General features: G+C 40.5%; 1 protein-coding gene and 1 non-coding gene across 10 annotated transcripts in view; one reads left to right on the top strand and one right to left on the bottom strand.

Annotated features, from left to right (window-relative positions):
* NCKAP5 (NCK associated protein 5) overlaps positions 1-12,378 on the top strand; it is a 1,111,865-nt gene that overhangs the window by 183,860 nt on the left and 915,627 nt on the right. The window lies entirely within an intron of this gene.
* Positions 8,458-8,532, bottom strand: TRNAG-GCC. Its single transcript has one exon. It is a non-coding gene; the product is annotated as a tRNA-Gly (tRNA).

The following is a 12,378-nucleotide window of genomic DNA, read 5'->3' as shown; positions in this document are numbered from 1 at the left end:
GAGAATGAAGCACAAAACTAGTGTGTTCTGTTGGAGGAAGAGAGGACAATATCCAGCTATTGGTTCAGGATGGAGTAGCTTCAATGTATAGGATGTGAATTCTGAGATAGAAAGAGGGGGACCAGTTACACACGCCCCTCAATGTGTCATCACATTGTATGAAATGATGATGACGGTGTTATGGAAAAATCAGATGACCTTAAAATATTCTTTATGATTTTTAATTCCCATTTGAATAAGTGGCATTGATAATAATAGCAGCTAACATTACAGAGAATTTGCAGTATCCTGGGTGCTGAACTTAAATATTTTACTTATGTTCAATTCATTTAATTTTCATAACAACTCTACAGGGAGGGACTGTAATATCCCCATTGTACAGATGAAACTGAGGCTCAGAAGTTAAATGAGTTGAGTGCTCCAAGATCACTCAACTAATAAACTCCAAGGTCATTCTTACCAAAAAGCTCATGCTGTTTGTGATGCCTGCACTGTCCATGTGTATCTTGAATGCATTTTAGAGTTGAGAGGAACTTGCCTCTCTGGGTTTCACCGGGGGCTTTCTGACTTCCCTTTCCCATGGTGATGGGGTGGTCTACTTACATGATACCATCATCTGGAGGGTTCTCAGCTGTAGCTTCAACAGCCATTTGACAGTGGTTCTTCTCAAAGCAGTTTTCCTGTTGGTTTGAAGGCCTTTACATCTGATATCAGTGTAGCCTTCTTCATGTTTAGAAACCTTCCTCAGTTTTGTGATGAGAGGTCCTACCAAGATTCTGGGCAGGCAGAAGGATGGAACAAGCTGCCGTGAAATTCCAGGAACTTCACCACTTTGCAAGTGAGGCTGTGCTCACACCTTGGTTTAAGAAAGTTCTATTTATATGACTCTAGGTTTCACACAAAAGATGCATGGGGGGGTGCTTTTTTGCTCTTTCCACAGAGATTCCTCATATAACAAAGGACTCCCCAGAAAGTTTCTTTAAATAGACTTTAATGCATTTTAAATTGAATTGAATTTCCAAAATTCAGTTTGTGGTGGTAGTTTCCCATGGAGCTAAACACCCCAAATCAGACATTTTTAAAAAAATTTTCCTATGATGGAAAACAGATCATATATGGTATTTGGGGTCAGAGCTCTTTCCCCAGGAGCCCTGAAGGGGCTAAGACCTTGTGACTCTCAGTTCAGTTCAGTCACTCAGTCGTGTCCAACTCTTTGTGACCCCATGGAATGCAGCACGCAGGTTTCCCTGTCCACCACCAACCCCTGGAGCTTATTCAAACTCGTGTCCATTGAGTCAGTGATGCCATCCAACCATCTTATCCTCTGTCGTCCACTCCTCCTTCTGCCTTCAATCTTTCCCAGCATCAGGGTCTTTTCTAGTGGGTCAGTTCTTTGCATCAGGTGGCCTAAGTATTGGAGTTTCAGCTTCAACATTAGTCCTTCCGATGAATATTTAGGACTGATTTCCTTTAGGATGGACTAGTTGGATCTCCTTGCTGTCCAAGGGACTCTCAAGAGTCTTCTCCAACACCACAGTCCAAAAGCATCAGTTCTTCGGCACTCAGCTTTCTTTATAGTCTGACTCTCACATCCATACATGACTACTGGAAAAACCATAACTTTGACTAGATGGACCTTTGTTGCAAAGTAATGTCTCTGCTCTTTAAGATGCTGTCTAGGTTGGTCATAGCTCTTCTTCTGAGGAGCAAATGTCTTTTAATTTCATGGCTACAAACACCATCTGCATTGATTTTGGAGCACCCCACCCCCCAAAAAGTCTGCCACTGTTTCCATTGTCTCCCCATCTATTTGCCATGAAGTGATGAGACCAGATGCCATGATCTTAGTTTTCTGAATGTTGAGTTTTAAGCCAACTTTTTCACTCTCCTCTTTCACTTTCATCAAGAGGCTCTTTAGTTCTTCACTTTCTGCCATAAGGGTGGTGTCATCTGCATATCTGAGGTTATTGATATTTCTCCTGGCAATCTTGATTTCAGCTTGTGCTTCCTCCAGCCCAGCATTTCTTATGATGTACTGCATATAAGTTAAATAAGTAAGGTGACATTACACAGCCTTGACTTACTCCTTTCCCAATTTGGAACCTGTCTGTTGTCCCATATTCAATTCTAACTGTTGCTTCTTGACCTGCATACAGATTTCTCAGGAACTTGGAGGTAATTTTCACTCAGGACAGTAAGAGGAGGATCACCACCAGGACTCTTAGGTTTGGCTCTTCCTGGGAAGGTTTTCTTTCATTCTTTTTTTTTTTTTAATTTGTTTGTTTTTTTAAATATTTTGGCTTCACCGCACAGCATGTGGGATCCTAGTTCCTCAACCAGGGATTGAAACTGCATCCCCTGCATTGGAAGTGCAGAGTCTTAACCACTGGGCCATCAGGGACGCCCCTCCTTTCCTCACTCTTGACAGCTCTGGCGGGGCTCATGGGCAGTGCTCGCTGTCATTGAGAATGGGTGATAACCTACAGTTAATCCCAGCAACTCAGACACCTTCACAACCCTCTCACATGTCACTGGAAGACTTTCTTGGTAGTGTTTTCTATGAAACTCTTTTTAAAGGACTTTTTTATATAAAAGTTCTTCCCTCCTTGCCAATTATATCCATTAAACATTTATTTGTACAGATGCCATGGAGCCCAATCCTCTGAATAAATGAAAGAAAACATCGAAATGGAAGACATTAGCTTAGAATTAGATTATGTCTCATTCAGGATACTGTACTGATCCAGGTTACATATTTTAATCAATCCTTTAACAAATATTTATTGTGCTTGATTCTTTAATGAATTCTGTGGTTAAACAAGCAAGCCAGATACTGGCCTTCTCTAATGGAGTTTATATTCCAGTAAGTTTTCCCAACAGTCTGTGAAGCAGGTATCATGCTTTCCATTTTATAGATGTGGAAACTGAGGCTCAGAAAGGTTCAATCACTTGCCCCAGACAGATCACCCACGTTAGTAAGAGGTGGCATCTGTTTCAGAACCAGAACCAAGCTCAACCAAAAGTCAGTTGCTTAGTTTTTCTATACCCTGCACTAAATATTTGAAATACTTAATTAATGATCAAATTATATTTCTTTTATATTTATTTGATAATTGGAGATTATCTGGAAGACACAGCAGCAAAAACAACAACAAAAAACCCCTGGTTTTAAGTGAGGAATTAACCAAGATGAGTGTTAGTAGAATAGGACCAGAAAGATAGTTAATCCTTTTCCCTATGTGGTTACCATATCCCCAGTGGGAAATTGGAAAAGTATTTATAGTGGTTGTTAGTGAAAGCGCAGCTTTGCAAGTCACACGTTTGGTATTTAAAGTCCTTTTGCCCAGAGAGGATCGACTGTCCCTGTTGATAAGCGCATTGCTGCGGGGCTCCTTTAGAAAGGAAGAGCGGACAGGCTGGCAGAAATGCCGCGTAACTCTCAGTGCCACAGAATGTGGCCCAGCTCTGCTGCTGCCTGGCTATGTGCCCTTTAACCTTTTCTGAGCCTCTGTTTTCTTCAGGACTTATTTTAGAATCAAGTGACATGAGAAGAAAAAAAAACTGAGAGAGTTAAAAATTATACCCCAGTAAACAAAATAAAATAAAAATTATACCCCAGTAACAAATGAGAACAGTAACAATATGGAATTAGGATAAGAAATAAGGGTTTTGACTTGCGTACGGTGAGACCCCCCCAGTACCTGGTGGAGGGCCGCTTTCCAAGATGGTCCATGAATGGCTGAGCAAAAGAAAATGAAGGATAATGGTTGCACTAATGAAATAAAAACAAAGTATCATGGCAGTGACCCTGGCTTTGTTCTTTTTATGTGTCCCTACAGCCACTACATAAAGCTCTGTTTTACTGAGTACAGAGAGTGAGCCACACACATTCTTTTATTTTTAAAATTTTAATTGAAGTATAATTGATGTACAGTTTATGTTAGTTTCAGGTGTATAGCACAGTGATTCAGTTACACACACACACACATACACACACACATGCACGCACGCACACACACAAACTTATTATCAGTGAATCACTGTGCTGAAACTAACACAACACTGGGTTGAGAAGATCTCCTGGAGAAGGAAATGGCTACCCATTCCAAATGAAGATTTCTATGTCCATAGCCTTTGTATATATACCTAAGTAATAAATTGACTAACTAAATGAATAAACTAAAATTCTCTTGGTTGGAGAAGTCCATGGACAGAGGAGCCTGGCAGGCTATAGTCCATGGAGTTGCAAAGAGTCAAACACAACTGGGCAACTAACACACACACACATAGATGTATATACACATGTATATTCTTTTTGGATTCTTCCCCCTTATTTCTTAATTAAATAAAAAAAATGACAACTTGCCCCTGAGAGTGGTAGGTGCATCTGGCCACTCTCAGATGCCCAGGAAGCAGTTCAGACAACTTGATGTGATCTAAGAAAGATCGTGGTGGATACCTGCAAGGAAAAGGGGTTGCCTCCATCCAAGGCCCCACCTCCTGAAAGAGCTTCAGCTTTTCCTGGACACATTTGTAGGCTCACCATTTAGTCTTCCATTTATCACATGTTTATTGAGTAGCTTCTGTGCAAGGCATTCTCCTCCTATTCAAATCTCTTAAAAATGTAGCTCTCTTAAAAATTCACTGTTTCTTTCTCTCCGGATTTCTGCCATGCATCCTTCAGAGCTGTGATGAGGGCCCTCTTGGGAAGCTGCACAGATGGGAGTCACAGAAGCTTGTAACATGTGCTGTGAAGAGCTGCATTCAAAAGTGTTGTCTTTTTCTGCGTTGGTCCTTTATGAATGTTGAAAGTGGAAGTGGATGGGTGACAGAAAGGGGAAAGAAGGCAGAGAACCGAGTCAGTCCTGAGGTTGGAATAACTCTCTAGAGATAAGCTAGTGACTTACAGGCTGAAGGAAAATGAGAGACTAGAAAAATGATCACATGACACACACACATAGATGCAACAATGACACACACATGCACACACAGACACAACAGATATCCAATAATCGGATCCAGTTTCTTCTCTGCTTCCTCACTTCCCAGATATGAGCCAGCATTTATGTGATATCCCAGGGAAGGTAAGGACCCTGGTTCATAATGTCTGCATTATGAAGGGAAGCAAAGGCCCCTGAAATGACACAGCTCAAGCATTATACTTTTTTGCCCATCTCCAAAATGGGTTAAAGTTAGTACATTTGGGACAAGACACAGATCAGCCAGATACAGAAAATGTGCAAATAGACCAGACAGAACCATGCATGGAGTTCTTAGATGCTGGGGAAATCCAAGGCCAGAGCCAGACACAAAAGTAGTGGGCATTGTACTTACCACAAGTACATGAGGGTGATGGGAACTCAGAAATCTAGGGAGCCTCCGTGCTCTCATGAAGCAAGGGCTGTGTGTCAAGTGTTGGAAGTTAATACTCCTATCCTTTTGAGCTCTGTGATTCATATCCTTGTCCCATGGTTCAGACAGTCCCAAGAGGACTTGAAATTGATAAGGTGCCACCTTGTGGTATTTCTTAAAACTAATTATCTCAGAGAATTCATGGAAAATTGAATGGAGTAAGGGTTCACACTTGACTAAGATTCACTATCATGCATGACAATGTAAAAATTGATCCTTTAGGAAAGTTAATAACTTAGCCAATGTTAATAGTAACCAGTTAGATCTGAACATCAGAATTAATCAAGATTTCTGTGTCTACAGTCTTTGTATACACACCTAAATAATAAATTGACTAACTAAATGAATAAACACAAATTTAATTCTGAGTATATAATTAAAAAGCTTGAGCTCTCTCTTCACAGTCTATAAATGCAATTTTTTTTAATTAGTAAAGTTAAAAGCACATCTGTGGGCTCTGAGTTCTAGTACTTCTTTATGGGTGCAATATTCTAAGGATACCAGTTTTATATCTCATTTATGAAGTTCATTAGATCAATTCACAAGGGTTAAGAACTAACTTCTATGTTTACAGGTAGGCAAGTAGATTCATTGTAAATATTGGGTTTTGAGTCTGGCTAACTAGGCCTTTGACTGTGTGGATCACAATAAACTGTGGAAAATTCATCAAGAGATGGGAATACCAGACCACCTGACCTGCCTCTTGAGAAACCTGTGTGCAGGTGAGGAAGCAACAGTTAGAACTGGACATGGAACAACAGACTGGTTCCAAATAGGAAAAGGAGTACGTCAAGGCTGTATATTGTCACCCTGCTTATTTAACTTATATGCAGAGTACATCATGAGAAACGCTGGGCTGGAGGAAGCACAAGCTGGAATCAAGATTTCCAGGAGAAATATCAATAACCTCAGATATGCAGATGACACCACCCTTATGGCAGAAAGTGAAGAAGAACTAAAAAGTCTCTTAATGAAAGTGAAAGAGGAGAGTGAAAAAGTTGGCTTAAAACTCAACATTCAGAAAACTAAGATCATGGCATCCGGTCCCATCACTTCATGGGAAACAGTGGAAACAGTAGCTGACTTTATTTTGGGGGCTCCAAAATCACTGCAGATGGTGACTGCAGCCATGAAACTAAAAGACACTTACTCCTTGGAAGGAAAGTTATGACCAACCTAGACAACATATTAAAAAGCAGAGACATTACTTTTCCAACAAAGGTCCATCTAGTCAAGGCTATGGTTTTTCCAGTGGTCATGTATGGATGTGAGAGTTGGACTGTAAAGAAAGCTGAGCGCCGAAGAATTGATGCTTTTGAACTGTGGTGTTGGAGAAGATTCTTGAGAGTCCCTTGGACTGCAAGGAGATCCAACCAGTCCATCCTAAAGGTGATCAGTCCTGGGTGATCAGTTCTTCATTGGAAGAACTGATGTTGAAGCTGAAACTCCAATACTTTGGCCACCTGATGTGAAGAGCTGACTCATTTGAAAAGACCCTGATGCTGGGAAAGATTGAGGGCAGGAGGAGAAGGGGACGACAGAGGATGAGATGGTTGGATGGCATCACTGACTCAATGGACATGGGTTTGGGTGAACTCCGGGAGTTGGTGATGGACAGGGATGCCTGGTATGCTGAAGTTCATGGGGTCACAAAGAGTCGGACACGACTGAGCGACTGAACTGAATTGAACTGAACATCTATATGAAAAGGCACTTGTAGTCCTTTCCTGGCCTAGCCCACAGAGGGCTCAGTAAAGGCTTGGGAGGTCGATGCCAAAACTTGGCCTCTGTGCATCAGTGCTGAGTTGAATCTCGGAGGAGAGTTTGGGGTAAAGTAGAAAAGCATAACTTTATTGCTTTGCCAGGTAAAGGGGGACACAAGGGGTTTGTGCCCCCAAAATCTGTGTATCCCATCCTGGGGGGATTTGGTGAGTTTTATAGCAATGGTTCAAGAGTGGGGTTGCTGATAAGAATCAGGGTGTATTCAGGGACTGCACTCCTTTAATCCAGCCTCATGTGGTCTCCTGACAAGCTTCTGTGGTTCTCGAGGTTATCAAACTGTGACCCTCTTATCTAGAATGAAGAATGCTTCATCAGATAATTAACATCTTCCATTTGTTGGGGGTTTTAGTTCTGTAAAGAGCTCAAAGACACTATTAGGTACATCCCTTGAGTTGGAACCAGGCTTCTGTCCCAAGAGCACTATTGTTTCTTGGCTGCTTCTCCCTTGTCTCTGCATCTTCTCCCTTCCCTGATCAGCAAATATTTGAACCTGCCCTTTGGAACAAAGCAAAGTGCAAGAAGCAAGGAACACAGAAAGGCTTCCCTGCCCAGGAACCCTACAGGGTCCTGCTCAGTTTCAAAGTGAGTTGCCAAGTGCCTGCAGGCTCCATCCTTCTGGGCCCAACCTTTTCTCTAATGACCTGAGTCACTCTAGACAATTTTCCTTTTTCTTTTGAGTTTTTGCTTCACCTTTTTGTCTTTGTGATCAGAGGATGGGGCCCAGTTACCTGTCAACTTCCTTGGACCTCAATGATTCTGTGATATCAAGTGCCTGACATACTGTGAGGAATGCCAAAGATGGGGAAAAGCAGATTCCAGCTACCACACTGTTCCCAGTACAGCTCTGGAGATGGAGTTTTGGTCACTGAGAAGGCATAGCAGGCCTTTCCTCTGGGTTGTATTTAAATATGTGATAAAGGGTGGAATGTCTAATGATGGAATTGCAGGGAGAGAACAGAGAGAATAAAGGGAAAGAAATATATGTTACAAATGTATCACTATCATAAGAAACTCACTTGTAAGGTTCTGAGGAAAATTCAATAGGAGATAATTTGTACTATCTGAAAGTTATTTGCTTAAATTCCTTTCAAATGCATAAAGTAATATTTATTACTTTTTAAAATATTTATTTATGTTATCATTATTTATTTGGCTGGGCTGAGTCTTAGCTTTGGCACAGGGGATCTTGAATCTTTGATCCTGCATGTGGGATCTTTTCTACTTGTGACATGCAAACTGTTAGTTGTGGCATGGGGGATCTAATTCCCTGACCAGGGATTGAACCTGGGCCCCCTGCATTGGCAGTGCTGAGTCTTTTAGCCTCTGGACCACCAGGGAAGTCCCAAGATAGCTTTTTTTTTTTTTAAGTCAGTTTACAATCCCATCTTAATGGTTTAATTTCTCACCTTGTCCAAAGCCATCTTATGAGATTTACAGTGAATTTAAGGATTTTAAGGATTCTATTTTGCCCAGAACACTGTTGCTTCAATGGGATGTGGCCAATTGGTATTATATTTGAGAGACGTTATTCCTATGTCTGCTTTTCATATTTCCCACTAGAGTTGTTCCTCTTCTGCTTTCCAAAGTTATACTTCAGAAAAACACATGTCAGTGGAACAGTGTCTTTGACCTGATAAGCATGCTTAAGTTGTAAATTATAAGGAAAAGTCTTGTCACAAGTCACACTTTTGTGGACTTCAGTGGGGTTGAGTAAATGGTCAGACCTCACTGATTTGAAGGCTTTGGAGTTGATGGTATGTGTGACTGAATATTTTTTAAAAGACTGACGGTTAAGGCATTTAAAATTTATAGTTGAATTAACAGTGAACAGAATTTTTTCACTCTGTTTGAAAGATGAATAAATAAGTTATGATTGGTATCACTTTACCAAAACATCCACATCCCTCTCCTCCTTTTCTTCCTCCTCCTTTTTGAAGAAACCCTTGCCTGGAAGAGGAAAAGGAGGGGAGAAATGAAGAGATGGACGCATTTGAAGAAAGTATAAATAAAATTGCATTGGGGTAAATAAGAAAACAAGCTCCACTAGCTCAAAGTCTCATGGGCAAGCCTGCAGAAGGGTCTGGACTAAGACTGTTAGGATAGGGACCGCTTTTGCCTTTATATGCTTTGAGAATGAAAGAGCACCCAGCCCATTAGATGCCAGTTGAGTGAACGAATGATATTGTGATGAAGAAATACTGTAAAATGGCTCTGAGGGTCTAGGATAAGGACCCACAGCCAGCAAAGCCCCAGGAAACAGAGGTTGGCCTCTGACTGATAACTCCCACTTGGTACCAGTTCTGAACTTTAGAAGTTTGTCAGTCAGGTGAGTGCGAGACCTCAAGTTTTTATTCTCAGCACAGGGGAGATATAATATCTATTGAATGAATGAACGCAGAAACAGGCATCCATGTTCCTAAAAGCAATGGATCCTTTTCACAAAATTCCATGTTTTTCTGTAAGTTGATATAGAGTCAGTAGATTTCAGATGGAGTAATCTTACATTTCCAGGTAGTCAACTCAAAACTCATGAATGTTTACAGTGTCTGCTCTTCTAAATCCTTGTGGCTAATCATAGAAACTATTTGAAAAATATCTTTGGGTCACAAACAAATTGGGATCCACTTTTTACCTCTGAAAAATCAGAAATCTAAAAAATAAGAACACTTCGGTTTTGTGTCGCTTTTCCTTGGCATCAAATTGTGGGTTTTTTTATCCATAAATATTTTCAGTAAATATTGTATTTATCAGTAAATATTTTCATGTGCATTTATAAAAAACATTCCTGGTTGGGTTTTGATGAGGTGGCAAGAAGAGGTGTCTGCCTGGCATGGATTATAGCATATGACCTTTGAAAATGTGATTCTTCTACTTAGTTCATGTGTTTTTAGGACTCAGAGATGATTGAGACAGAAAGATAGACATGTGTTCCACTATCTTGGGATAGTAGTTTAACTTGCAAATAAGCTTTTGGAGTTAAATGTTTATCTCATATCCAGATAATATAAAACTTTTCATTTAAAGACTGGTTCATTTTTACCTATTTGGTACTGGGTTGCACACCAAAAATAGCTCATAATTCTTCAGTAGAAGTCCTTTTGACTTTGATCAAATCTGCAAAAGTTGCGAGCAAAAAGATAAAGCCAGGGACTCCTGGCCACTCCAATTTAGTGACTGGAATGTTACCAATGACTTCCCAGTTAGTTTTAAAAAGCTACCTTCTCCCCACACAAAGAAAGCAATGTTGACTTGCCAACCTATATTAGAACTCAAATAAAATGTCAGCCAGCAAGTTCCTTGAATCAAGAGGTCACAGACCTGGGCATGACTGCTACATTTCAGATAGGCTTGGGTTATTCTTGGAGCAATAAAACAACTGTATGTGTGGAAGCTGAAATAATCAACCATCAAATCTTGTGAGATAATCATGTCAAGCTTGGGGATCTGAGTTGATCACCTCTTGAAAAGGACAAGCTCTCTCATCTCCTTCTAGACCTTCAGGTCAGCACAGCCAAAATCACTTCCATCTTCTTTTACAAGTGTTTTTGCTGCCTTTTCTTTTCCTTTTATTTTGCCAACTGTTGCCTTCATCCCTTCCATTTTTTCCCTCCATCCCTTCCATTTCTTCCCTCACACACATTCTGCCTAATTACATGTCAATGTAAATATCCTGAAAGGAATCCATGAATTCATCTGGACCCTCTACTCAGGGCCTTGTTCAGCAGATTGGCTTATCAGCAATAAACTCTTACCTTACCTTCCAAAATATGAAACTCTGAAAACTACCTCTAGCGCTTGAAAATGTGAGGCTCAGCTCTCAGATGCTGAGCATTTACAAACACAACCTCCCAATTAGCATATTTACTTATGGACTTTTTTTTTTTCCTTGACAAAAACCTCAATCACTGAGACCTAGCATGAAATTTCAAAGGCTTAGTCCCTGTGAGAAGCTCCATGATCAGAAAAGTAGAGAGTTTTAAATCTGGAAGGGGTCTTAGATATTTGAATAGATGTTGAATATAAGCCCAGCTCTGCAGGTCGCATTTGCTGATTTTGAACATCCTGGTTTGTGTTACCTGAGGTTCTTTGTGTCTGTCTGAGGATGCAGAGACAGAATCCCCTAGGGGTCTCTAATTTTTACTGGAGACAAAGGCCTGTGTCAGAGCACAGTTAGCCATGTTTTGAACTTGTTTGCTTTCTTCCCAGTTGGTCACAGTCATATATAAAATTTGAACATGCCAAAATTGCCCAAGGAACGAACAAACAAATCTTTCAGAAGTCTAAAGCAATTTCTCCCTGCTTTTCCATGCTCAGGAATGGCAGATAGCAGATCTACTGTTATTAAAAGCAGACCTCATTATACAGCAAATGTGTCCTCTGTGATAAGGTCATTAGTGAGGACCAGGAAAGGAATGCCAGAAAGAGTGAATAGAGGCTGGATCAGTCTTAGTGCTTTGTTACTTCCTGGTGATCTTCCTGGTGGGATGCTCTATGGCAGGGGCTTGGGCTAGGAAACCCTATCTGTGAGCATCTTATTCAGCCCATTCATAGCTCACTCATGACTGAAACTTGGCACGCTGGAGTCCAGGCAGGAGGCCATGGTAACCCATTTAATACCAATGTTCAGAACAATCTCCTTGTAATGATGGCAGTATTAAGAAAACAGACCTTCTGCCTCATTCTGGCCAGAGCTTAAAGATGCTAGGTTGTGTTGTAGTAGGGCTTTTCTTTTCTCTTAAGTCAAATTTTTATCATCCTTTATCCTCAAATATAGATGAGCCATGTTTGATATTTGGAAAATAAATTCGTGGTATCAAATTTTCAATGCTAATCTTATAAAACTGGCAATTGCCTTAGCTCAGTTATATGTTCTCTAACCCTATCAATCTGTATAGTACTTGGTTTCCATGGGAATAAGCTTTGCACGTTCATTCAGCCCAGAACCTGAATTAATTCAGGAGGCTGTGGTTGTCCTGACACTCAGTGCTAAGCAGTTCTCCTGATAATTAGAAATATCATCTGTCTTGCTCCATTAGACACGCATTTCTCTGTTTTGTGTATGTGTGTGTGTGTGTGTGTGTTTTCATATCAATAATCTTACTGTGCTTGCTTTCTGCAAGAAGTAGTTCTTTGCCAAGATAATTGGAAGTTTGTTTTTTAATTTCTTCAAATCCATCATAAAAC

This window comes from Cervus canadensis, chromosome 15 (genome assembly GCF_019320065.1).
Source record: "Cervus canadensis isolate Bull #8, Minnesota chromosome 15, ASM1932006v1, whole genome shotgun sequence".
Classification (NCBI taxonomy): domain Eukaryota; kingdom Metazoa; phylum Chordata; class Mammalia; order Artiodactyla; family Cervidae; genus Cervus; species Cervus canadensis.
The sequence above is the reverse complement of the archived record's forward strand: the minus strand, read 5'-3'. Positions and strand labels throughout refer to the sequence as shown.